The sequence below is a fragment of the Stenella coeruleoalba genome, assembly GCF_951394435.1.
Source record: "Stenella coeruleoalba genome assembly, chromosome: 13".
Lineage (NCBI taxonomy): Eukaryota > Metazoa > Chordata > Mammalia > Artiodactyla > Delphinidae > Stenella > Stenella coeruleoalba.
The window spans coordinates 79,551,227-79,563,597 of NC_137159.1; the positions used below are offsets into that span (position 1 = coordinate 79,551,227).

Sequence of the window (12,371 nt, forward strand, 5' to 3'; positions counted from 1 at the left end):
GTGGGTTTTTTTCTTGCTTCTTCATCTGCTGTGTGTTTTTCTGTCTTCTCATTTTGCTTATCTTACTGTGTTTGGGGTCTCCTTTTTGCAGGCTGCAGGTTCGTAGTTCCTGTTGCTTTTGGTGTCTGTCCCCAGTGGCTAAGGTTGGTTCAGTGTGTTGTGTAGGCTTCCTGGTGGAGGGGACTAGTGCCTGTGTTCTGGTGGATGAGGCTGGATCTTGTCTTTCTGGTGGGCAGGTCCACGTCTGGTGGTGTGTTTCAGGGTGTCTGTGGCCTCATTATGATTTTAGGCAGCCTCTCTGCTAATGGGTGGGGTTGTGTTCCTGTCTTGCTAGTTGTTTGGCATAGGGTGTCCAGCACTGTAGCTTGCTGGTCGTTGAGTGAAGCTGGGTGTTGGTGTTGAGATGGAGATCTCTGGGAGATTTTCGCCATTTGATATTACGTGGAGCTGGAGGTCTCTTGTGGACCAGTGTCCTGAAGTTGTCTCTCCCACCTCAGAGGACAGCACTGACTCCTGGCTGCAGCACCAAGAGCCTTTCATCCACATGGCTCAGCATAAAAGGGAGAAAAGCGAGAAAGAAAGAAAGAGGATAAAATAAAATAAAGTAAGATAAAATAAAAATTATTAAAATAAAAATTAAAAAATAATTATTAAGAAAAAAAATTTTTTTAATAAAAAAAAAATGGAAGGACAGAACCCTAGGACAAATGGTGAAAGCAAAGCTATACAGACAAAATCTCACAGAGAAGCATACACATAGACACACAAAAAGAGGAAAAGGGGATAAAATAATATATCTTGCTCTCAAAGTCCACCTCCTCAATTTGGGATGACTCGTTGTCTATTCATGTATTCCACAGATGCAGGTACATCAAGTTGACTGTGGAGATTTAATCTGCTGCTCCTGAGGCTGCTGGAAGAGATATCCTTTTCTCTCCTTTGTTCGCACAGCTCCCCGGGGCTCAGCTTTGGATTTGGCCCTGCCTCTGCGTGTAGGTCGCCTGAGGGCATTTGTTCTTCGCTTAGATAGGATGGGGTTAAAGGAGCAGCTGATTCGGGGGCTCTGGCTCACTCCGGGGGGCGGAGGGAGGGGCACGGAGTGAGGGGCGGGCCTGCGGCGGCAGAGGCCAGCGTGACATTGCATCAGCCTGAGGCGCGCCGTGCGTTCAGCCGGGGAAGTTGTCCCTGGATCCCGGGACCCTGGCAGTGGCGGGCTGCACAGGGTCCCGGGAGGGGAGGTGTGGAGAGTGACCCGTGCTTGCCCACAGGCTTCTTGGTGGCGGCAGCAGCAGCCTTATTGTCTCATGCCCGTCTCTGGGGTCCGCGCTTTTAAGCCGCGGCGCACGCCCGTCTCTGGAGCTCCTTTAAGCCACGCTCTTAATCCCCTCTCCTTGCGCACCAGGAAACAAAGGGGCAAGAAAGAGTCTCTTGCCTCTTCGGCAGCTCCAGACTTTTCCTCGGACTCCCTCCCGGCTAGCCGTGGTGCACTAACCCCCCACAGGCTGTGTTCACGCCGCCAACCCCAGTCCTCTCCCTGCGCTCCGACCGAAGCCCGAGCCTCAGCTCCCAGCCCTGCCCGCCCCGGGGTGAGCAGACAAGCCTCTCGGGCCGGTGAGTGCCGGTCGGCCCTGATCCTCTGTGCGGGAATCTCTCCGCTTTGCCCTCCACACCCCTGTTGCTGCGCTCTCCTCCGTGGCTCCGAAGCTTCCCGCTCCGCCACCCGCAGTCTCCGCCCACGAAGGGGCTCCTAGTGTGTGGAAACCTTTCCTCCTTCACGGCTCGCTCCCAGAGGTGCAGGTCCCGTCCCTGTCCTTTGTCTGTGTTGTTTCTTTTTTCTTTTGCCCTACCCAGGTACGTGGTGGTGGTGGGGTTCTTGCCTTTTGGGAGGTCTGAGGTCTTCTGCCAGCGTTCAGTAGGTGTTCTGTAGGAGCTGTTCCACGTGTAGATGTATTTCTGGTGTATCTGTGGGGAGGAAGCTGATCTCCACGTCTTACTCTTCCGCCATCTTCCCCCTCTCCCTTCTGTAAACAACTTTAAATTTCTTTCAGAACAAGGCAGGATAGAACGAAAGAAATAAAAGTAAAAGAGAAAATAAAGCTCATCACTGGTATACCCACTCTAAGGTAAATCCTGTTTATATATTGTAACTTTCTTCCTTTCCCCTTCCTTCTCATTGTCTCTACGTCCATCTGTCCATGTAGCTTACCTGCAGGCAGGCGGCATGTGATTTTCCCACAGCCTTAGTCCATAAACAGTTTCCTTCGTCAGAAAAAGTTCATTGTAAAATGGCTTTTAATGGCCGTCTAGACATCTATCATATAGATAAGCCACAGTTTATTAATTATTCTTCTGTCATTAAAATTTAGGTTTTCTTCCCTTTGCTGCATAACATTTATCTTTATAACTGTGATCACCATCATTCCTTATACATTTTTGCATAACCCTTTACTTTTGTTTGTTATAAGACTTTCATATACATTACTGGCGACCATCTTCTTCCTATTCAAAGAAATGAAATTAAAGCATATAATCATCTGTACCTATCCAGCAGAGTTAGGAGCCAGGAGAGCGGTGTTCCCTGCACCAGCAAGGAAGCAAGTCTATAAAACATGGAATGAAAATATCTTCTCCCTTTGGCACGGCAGAGAGCTTCTCCAGGGAAGTTGTTGAGGAGTACAGATTAGGTTTAGGGATGAATCCTTGCTACGTGGTGCTTCCCTTTCCTCAAGCTTCCAGAGGCCGTCTCTGACGATTTCATCTAGGACAGGGGAGAGAAGCCTCGCTGGGCATGGCTTCTGGTGGGCCTGGAGCTCAGAGACTTCAGCAGACCTTCTTCAAAGACCTGATCCCTCCTTACCTGGTTTTCAACCAAAGCTAGAATCTGACATCCCCAGATATTTCTAGGGTTTTGAGCGGGATGTTTTCCCCATTCAGTTGGGCAAAGCCTGAAGGGCTTTTTTAAACAGGGGATCTTTGAGTTTTCAGCTTTTATCTTTCATTGAAGATTAGGAGCAACATTTTAAATTCCTCTGCCTCAGAGGTCGCTGCCTGTAGCCTCCATGCCTTGTGACCTGCCTCTGTATTATGGGAGAATGTTCCATCTGCAGCTACTGACCGTAGTTGCCCCTCAGTGTCTGTGGGGGATTGGTTTCAGGAACCCTCGAGGATCCCCAAATCTGTGGATGCCCAGGTCCCTTATATAAAATGGTGTAGCACAGTATCTGTGGGTGCAGAGGACCAACTGTATTTTGTTTCCTACCTGCTGCTGAAGTCAGACTCAGGTCTCCTTCAGAAACTACCATGTTGTCTGCACAGATCCTTCTGGTGGTGATGAGATCTGTGTTGGCAAACACAGCCCTTGCTTTATGCTGTTTTCCAAGAAGCAGGTCTGGGTGGACCCAAGAGTGGTGTGCTTATCAGCGGTGCCACCTTGAACACCAGTTATGACCTCAGTTTTCGTGTCTGTGATAAGCAAAATACTTCTTCCTCGTGGTGTTGTGATGAAGACTGAGATATATGTGGCTGAAGGAGACATTGTGAACATGCCTATCGCTTGACCAATGCCTCTTTTACCATAATTATTCGATTTTGATTCAAGTGTTTGACCTGGGCACACCTGGGAGGAGTCTCCAGGAGAGCAAATAATTACCAAACACTTGGTCTGTGGCTGTGACCAGCCCCAGGGCCTTCTCAACAAGCTGACAAGGTAGATACTATCATCATCCCCGAGTCCATCGAGAAGTTACGAGACTCATCCAGGTTTAGAGCTAGAAAGAAACAAAGCCACGGTTGGAACTTAGGCAGTCTGGTTGTAGAACCTGTTCTGTTGTCTACCCAACTGCACTGCCCCAAACCCAACAAATGGTTAAGAACGTGTTTCTCTTTAAAGATGCACTGAAGCCCTGAGTGCAGTTGGCCGTGGGTACCCCTGGCCTGGTATCGCAACCCACTGCCAGCCCGTATCTCCCCCCTCCCTTCCGCCTGGTCACAGTCCCATCCTGGATGGCATTCCTGTGCCACCAGCTCCATTTATTCCTGACACAGTGTAAACGGGGACACATGAACATGTGGTACCACCAAGGTGTTTACTTCTCAGTAGAGCCTGGCCCCAGGACACCCACGGGAATCAACCCCTCATGTTCCAAAGAAGGGGGGCCGTGACCCAGCACATGGGCTATGTAAACTGGGTCTTGTTCCGTGCAGGAAAATCCTGTGCGGATCCTTCCAGAAGAGACTGTCAAACTTTATTTTTTAAATCTTCCATCACGCCATATTGTAATGGGTACACAGTGCTTTTACTTGGCATCAGTTACGAGTTGGTTTTGAAACAATTCAGTATTAAACCAGCGGGGATGATTACTGATCTCTCCATCCCTTTGGGGCAGCTCTACCAACAGGGGACAGGTTCCATTCTATTCCAATTTGTGTTGCTGTCTATGCCCATCCGGCAGCACAGAAGGTGGCTTCATTAGCTAACACAGCGTTACCATATTTGTCATGGAACTCAGGTGCCTGCTTCCGGTGGCTCTGCCTTGCCATTGTTTGCTGAATGCTTTGAACTCAGAGGCGACTTAGTGCATTTTTGACCAGGGGAAACATCGTGGAGCTGAAGACGGAACTGCAGCAACTGCAGCTGCTAGTTTTTTGCACCTTCATATCAAGTACCCTTGCAAAGAGTTCTGAAAACGAGACTGTCAGACTTTTTGCTAAACTTCCAATTGTGGCATTTAGAGGCTAACTTTTATCCCACAAAACTTTTGAACTTACTTAGCAGTGTTTAGTTCACAAAGCGTCTTCCCCACTTCTCTCTGTGGGGTCACCATAGAAAGTTCATGAGGGAGGCCAGATTCTTCCCTCTGTCCCTGGCTCTCTCTTCCCCGCTCTTTGCTTTATTGAGTTCCTACATGGGGCTAAGCTTTGAGAATTAAAAAACAAAAAGACAAATCTTTCCCACTTTCCTGTTGCGTTCTCACAGGTTGTAAGTAGAGCTGTGCTTTAGAACTTGAGTCTCCCAATGGCCAAGCCAGGACACACTCTCCACTCAAGATGCCTTTCCAAACGGTCACCAAACTCTGCTTTCAGCATTGAGTCCTGAGCTCATAGGAGCCTCTTATCGAGATGATGGGCTCTAGGTCTGACCTTCTGTGTCCCTAGGGAATGGCTCAGAGCAAATTAACTTGCATCTGATCAAAATTTTCTGAGGTCATTGTTAAGACTGACAGTTGCTGGTAGTGCCAAAGCCACTTTTTTTTTTTAACTTTTTATTTTATATTGCAGTATAGTTGATTAACAATGTTATGTTAGTTTCAGGTATACAGCAAAGTCACTTCTTGCAGAAACAGGAATGGCTAAAGTCAAGACCGGTGTGTCCTTCTGGTGCCTTTAAAACAGGACAAATCTCCTATAAACATAATTAATCCATTCATCCTTTAATTAATTGGTTCGTTCTGAAACAGGGATGCCCCCAGTGTGGTAATGGAGTGTGCTTGCTGTGACCGTTCTGTCTCTAGAATACAAATGCTCACTCTCTCCCCTGTCCCCATCACACCAGCCATCAATACTGAGTAAAAGCCCTGACAAGTATTCAGTCCTCCCCTATAGAATCTTCCTCGTCCCTGTGCTGGGTCTTGCAGCCAAGGGTGGAAGGAGCGGGCAGTTCATTTCCGGTTGGCAAAAGAGGCGCTGGTGGCTGAGAAGGAGTTGCCCTTGGTGAGTTGCATCCATGCACAGTAACTGGTCCGAGTACCCCTCCCACAGTGGCTGCAGACCCAGGACGTTGTCGTCATTTTCTGCTGCAGTGAGTCTTCAGTTTAGGGCTGCCCACTCCCCACTGTTGTGCTTAGGGGAGAGGGCATCTGATTGAAAGGGCACTCATCAAAGATGTGGGCTGAGGCAGGCCAGCGGTGATGCTGCCACTTATTGGCATGGGACGTCAGGAATGCTGGGTCGCAAGGAGGCGGGCAGCAAGCAGGTCTCTCCAGCAGAAGCCTTGAGCTACCAGGAGGAAAGGCTCCAAAGGCTGACCCAGGTCAGAGACTGGGTCCACTGCTAATGCTTCTATGCTGGTCTCTCAGGTCAGAATACGGACAGTTTTAGCTCGACCAGTTAACCGTGAGTTTTCAAGCATTGCTACCTCCTCCAGTGTCGGAACTAAGACATGTTCAAGCATTCGTTACTTTAGGAACCCAGATCCACCCCTTCCTTTCCCTTACTGAGGATGAGCTTTTCTCTTTAGAACTTTAAAACACAAAGGGTCCCATCAGATCTTCTCGCTCAAGAGGATGGTCCTACTGGTCGCCCTTCTGAGTAGGCTACCCCAGGGGTTCCACAGAGATACTCCTTCCTGCCAGTATTGTGACATGATTCGTCATACTCTCTTGAAAAAGAAGGAAAAGAAACACTATTCCCACAGATAATCTGCCACTGTCCATCTATTCATTCATTCTTGGGGCAAACCCCAAGGGCCAGGAGCTTGTCAAAACACCATGGATATTCCAGACCTGGGCCCAGTGATGAACTCGGTCTTTTTCACATTTCTCACATTCCCCAGGATCTGCCTGGCTTCTGGCACCTGGACTGTTTCCTTTTATTGGCTGGAGCACACTACTCACGGTTGGTGGCTGAAGTGAATTTCTTCAGCTTGACGCTGGGCACGCTTAGGACACAGCTTGTACTTGACACCTTGGCCCTTGGCCTTCCTGGTTCCTCTGGGCGGCTCCTCTGCATCCCCGGAGCCTTGAACTTCACTCGGGGACCAGCCAGGCCTCCCTCAGCCTCCCGGAAGTGGCACAGCTTCTTGTGCTTCTGTGAGAAACGGTTCAGAGCCTGATAAACCCTGGGCAACACACTTTCTGAATTAGTTTATTTCTAAAGTGTGACCTTTGAAGTCATCTTTTCATGAGGGACGGGGCTGGAGTTTAGCTTACCTTGTTGGTAGATTATGAAAGATAAATGGCACTTGAGTCCATTGGAAAAGGGACTGTCCCTTCTTTCCTTTCATCCCTACCCCCAGCACTGCCCAATGTCCAAAATGCCCTTGATTCCAGATGGCTCAATGAACCACGAACAATAAAATATAAAGAATTTCTCTGAACAAAAATGAATCCTTGCAATGACTAATTTGAAAGAGCACTAATTTACCATGAGGGCTTCTTCTTTGAGTCCTGTCTTGGTCACCAGCTAGCTAGGAGACCTGCACAGTCATTAACCTCTGGGACCCTCTTGTCCGCCCTTCATAAACAGAGGACACAGCATGAGTATTCTAAAGGGTTGTGCGTCATTAAGGATCAAACACGAACGGATAACCAGACCTTCGATTATATACAATTTCGTTTTTACTATTGGATAAACCTTGATATTTAGAGAGTAACAGAATTATGTTGCTCTCTGTATAGCCATTTGAAGTTAGTCAGGCAGTGAATCTTAATTACCTACATTAGTTTAGCCTGGTAAAGTAAAATGAAGCCATTTCCACACATTGTCTTTCAATCTGCCATTAACAGCAGAGAGAGCCAAACAGTCACACACTTGGTCAGCGACCACTGCCTCCAGGGTGCTTTAATTCATGGCTGTATTTGCATCTGAGGCTAACAGAGTTTCCAGTTCAGGATAAGCGTCAACATTCTCTCTTGAAATAAGATTGAGAGAAACGTAAGGACTCAGTAGCACAGACGACCCCACTCCGGCACAACATGTGAAATGGCAGCTCTTAAAAACCTTTCCTGGGCTTCCCTGGTGGCGCAGTGGTTGGGAGTCCGCCTGCCAATGCAGGGGACACGGATTCGTGCCCCGGTCCGGGAAGATCCCACATGCCGCGGAGCGGCTGGGCCCGTGAGCCATGGCCGCTGAGCCTGCGCGTCCGGAGCCTGTGCTCTGCAACGGGAGAGGCCACGACAGTGAGAGGCCCGCGTACCGCAAAAAAACAAAAACAAAAACAAAACCTTTCCTCAGGCTATGAAACAGCTGAGTCCACCACATTCCTCTTCCTCAACTCTTAGAATCTTGCATGTGCAAATATTTCAGCCTGAAATGACTGCCAGAGAAGGGAAATATCTGGGAGTACCGTCATCCTTATTAAAATAGGATGCTTTACACTGTCTGGATTTGGATGGAGAATTTCATATACCCCTTCTCCACTACATAGAGCCAAAGAATTTTAGGGACCACCTAATTCATCTCCTCATCAGGGCCATTTTGCTGATAGGAAAACTGAATCTCGGTGGGGTCAAATGTTTTGTCCACAGTCCTGCAGCAGCTAGTAGCAGATCTAAAACTAGAACCCAGGCTTCTGACTCCTAGTCTATTACTAAAAAGTGCGTGCTTGGTTTGATGAAGGAATTTAAAATTCTGGGAGTGGAAGGGAAAGAATTTCAAAGGATTAACCAAAGAAAAGAAAGATTTTCCCAGATGGTCTCTAAGACCTTTGATGCAGGCAAAGCCTTGGAAATGGATCTTGGTTAAGTTTCCTTGTGCAGCTGTGCAGACTTACACTTCTCTTTGTACCTGGGAACGTGGTGCATTATTCATGCAAACAGAATCTGTTTGTTCTGAGACTTTGCAGAGAAGGAAAACATAAGTTAATGACAAAATTAAGAGAAGAAATGATCACGGCTGCGCTTTGGCAGAGCAACCCTGAACAGCCACCTAAAGTTAGATGTGGAAGCCCTCCTTGGGAAAGGAGCCCAGGTGAAGACCTTAATGAGAGCAGTTCTATTGATGCGTCTAGAATCCTACGTGCAGTGCTGTGCTGCCTCTGGTGTCCCTGCCTTTCAAGTTTGAAGGCATTTAAGTACTAGACACCTCAGTGGAAATGATGTGAATTCTTTTTGGCCTTATTGTGTGTTTTAAATGTGCAAAATAAGTAAATGTTTTCACGCTGTAAGATGTTAGGATGGTTCAATAAGGTAGGTTTAGAGGGCTTTATAAAATGGAAATATCTGAATGTGGAAAGGATGACTATTAACCACTCAGTAATTAATAGGCACTTGCTTCAAGTCTAGGCACTTGCCAGGGATCACAGTTTATTAAATATGTGGAACAGAATTTCTCAACAGGTGATTTCACGTGGACTCAGGCGACTCATCTGAAGCCCTTGACAAGTGTATACATATAGGCCCCCTTCCAGGCCTGCTGTAGCCAATTCTCTGGGGATGCATTTGAACCTTTGCATTGCTAACTTGCTTCCTGGGGGCTTCTGATACAGGAACTACCCTGGAGGATGGAAACTCTTCTGCTTTTGTATTCAAAGTTGCTTACTTCGTAAGCATAAGCACCTAAGCGTCTATGTTTGATGCATAGAACTGAACATGAGCTTAAATTAGGTGGAAAGATGGTTTGAGGCAAGTTGTGACTGGCTTTGTTTTCCATGCTAGATAACTGAGGCTTTACTCAGTAGGAATAGTTAGCTAAGAACTAGCTTTGAGCAATGTAGAATACTAAGCTTGATTTCTAGAAAAATAAACCTGATAGACAGCAATGAGAAGACCAATTTCGGTAACCCAGAATTGGTTCTTAGTGACTATTTCTCATCTTTTTATTTTACTGAAAAATCATCTGGTAGGAAAGAAATGTCTCAATTCCTCTCCACACCCCCTATAGGTTTGTCTTTCTCTCTCCACAAAGAGAAAATCTTGGAGTAGGCTTTTTTCTTTCTCTGCATGTTTGCCCCTTTCCACGTGTGGAGAAGTAGCTCCTCTGATTAGTGTAATTATGCCCTTGTTTAGTCCAGTGGTCCTATAGCTGGGTGTGCATTAGAATCACCTGGAGGGCATGTGAAACCGAAGCCCCACCCACTGCATTTCTGATTTGGTGGGTCTGGGCCCAATAAGCTTGCGCTTCTGACAAGTTCCCAGGTGATATCAATGCTGCTCCACCAGGCTCAGGCTTGGAGAACCACTGCTTTAGGCCAGTACTCTCTTTCCCTGGAAGCCTCAGGAAACAGTAAGTAAAGTTTCTGGCTTTTTTTTTCCCCCTTTGAGTTTTAAATAAAATAACCTCATGCAATAGGAGAGGAGAGGGTCAGAGATGGAGAATGCCGCCCCTTTGTTCTGTGGTGGGGACGTGGGCTCCACTTAGGGCTGGAGGGCTCTGTGGGCTGTGGGGTTAGAGGCTCAGCTCCTAGGCCAGATCCTGGGCTTGGAAACACGGGTCCCTCAAGCTCTGGCCTGTGCTTGAGGGCGGGGGAGCACTGCATCCCCAAGCGTTCCGCTCTTTGCTCCTGAGGCCCAAGAAAAGATGCACTGGGAGGCCCAGGCTTTCCGGGGAAAGGCTGGCTCTTCCAGGGCTTGGGCTGGGACAAGGGGAGGGGGGTTCAGACCATTCTGTCGGCCCCAACCATGGCCCCTGAGCTCTGCTTTCAGTTGCTGTGCCAGCGTCTTCCAGGTGGCAGACTCCAATGGGTGCTCCACTGTTTTTCAGTGAATTAAACTCATCTGTGCTGGTCTTAATCCCATTTTGGGACTAGGCCCCTGCTCCAGCTTTTCAGTCTAAAACCCCTTGTGTACATCAGCGTGGCCGGTCAGTGGGTCCAGCTGCTTTACTTAGGTATGGATAGACCAGGATGCTGTGTTGGGGCCCAGGCCCAAGTAGCAATCTGCAGTCTGTTTACCATTTGATACTCCTATTCACCAGATTTCAGACAGGAAGACAGCAAGAGGAACAAGTAGTAGGATTTGAGCATCAAACATTTCCTCATACTCTGTGCCACTTAGAAAGAAAGCAACTTTCTGGAGAATCTGAGTCCTTGCTCATGGGAGCTGATATGCCAAGTGTTGGCCTAGAAAGTTGCAGCAGGATGTGTACATCATTGCAGCGACGGGCTGGCATTATATTACTGGGACTTTACCCAAAGCAACCAAATTGTACATCCAGAACATTCATGCGTGATGTTTTGACCCTTAGATTGTTAATAGTAGGGCTTTGACAGAAAGTACTAGAGCACCTTTCCCAAATTCTGTTTTGGTTTTGTTTTGAATTTCATCCAGAAGAAAAGGGAACTGTGGACACTTGAATTCATTCAGCTTCCAGAGTCTGTGGAGTCCTATCCACAGGGCCCCAAGCTGGTTCTAGAATATTTCCTCCATAAGCCCTGAACATGGGTTTCGGAGACCCATACTGAGATCAGTGGCAGGGAAATGTTGTATTTTTCAATCAATGAACAAATAAAAAGGAAGATTTCCTCCTTTTTCGGCAACATGTCATCTTGGTGGATTGAGCCAGCAAAGCCTATTAAATGGAAAAAGCGTGAAAACAGACTGTTTTCAGGCATGGAGTTCGGTCAGTTATGTTGGAGCAGAATTAGTCTTTTAAAAAGCATGTTTTTATTGTCAAGTCAGAGAAGAGCAGTAGAAAAGGGAAAGAAAAACTGAAAGAGGATGTGCCCACTGAAACGGACCAAGTGAGGACTTTTCTTAACCAAAAGACTGAGAACTCAACATCTGAGAGAACACGGATATGAATGGGAGAAGGAGGTGTGCCATGTTTAATTGCTTTGAAAGGGAGAGCTGAAAACGAAGGGGATGATTTAGTGGTTACTAAATAGGAGACTGGATTTCTCCCCCACATTTAGCCACATTAAGCAGTACATTCTTTTTTTAAAAAAAAATTTATTTATTTATTTTTGTCTGTGCTGGGTCTTTTCTGTGCGTGGGCTTTCTCTGGTTGCGGCGAGCGGGGGCCACTCTTCATCGCGGTGCGCGGGCCTCTCACTGTCGCGGCCTCTCTTGTTGCGGAGCACGAGCTCCAGACGCGCAGGCTCAGTAGTTGTGGCTCACGGGCCTAGTCGCTCCGCGGCATGTGCGATTTTCCCAGACCAGGGCTCGAATCCGTGTCGCCTGCATCGGCAGGCAGACTCTCAACCACTGCGCCACCAGGGAAGCCCAAGCAGTACATTCTTAGAGCGAGCCAGGATGTTCTCCAGAGAAAGACTGGGGCATTACTGGGAGACCTCCTCCTAGCAGCAGGCAGGGGTGAGGGGTTAGGGAGGCGTGGCCAGTGAATCGTAAGCGCAAATGGGAACCTGCCAAGACCCGGGACAGATGCATGAAGACGGTGAATGAGATTTGTGCAGGTTATTAAGGGAATATCAGCATAATATATTTACTGAGTTTTAAAAATAACACAGCCGCTCATGAGAACAGCTATTTACTACTTACTATGAGGGGAACACAACTAGGACGTTTACGGAGTAGAGAGATTTAGGACAGATAACATCCTAAATTTCAGATGTAAAGGTCAACATGATTGAAATTAGATCTCCTGGGTGGTGTGTTGCATTTATTTTTGGCCGACCTGGAACTGAGTGAATTTTTATCTCAGGCTGGGGACAAAACGAAAGAGAATCTGAAGGTGTGTGTGCTTAGCCCAAGAGCAAA

The 12,371-nt window shown here is 47.5% G+C and overlaps 1 protein-coding gene and 1 pseudogene across 6 annotated transcripts in view; one reads left to right on the top strand and one right to left on the bottom strand.

Annotated features, from left to right (window-relative positions):
• LOC307196391 (uncharacterized protein) overlaps nucleotides 1-12,371 on the top strand; it is a gene marked incomplete at its 5' end in the record, with an annotated part of 136,093 nt that overhangs the window by 34,186 nt on the left and 89,536 nt on the right. The window lies entirely within an intron of this gene.
• LOC307196252 (cytochrome c oxidase subunit 7B, mitochondrial-like) lies at nucleotides 4,357-4,599 on the bottom strand (annotated as a pseudogene). The gene has a single exon. The product of its transcript is annotated as a cytochrome c oxidase subunit 7B, mitochondrial-like (transcript).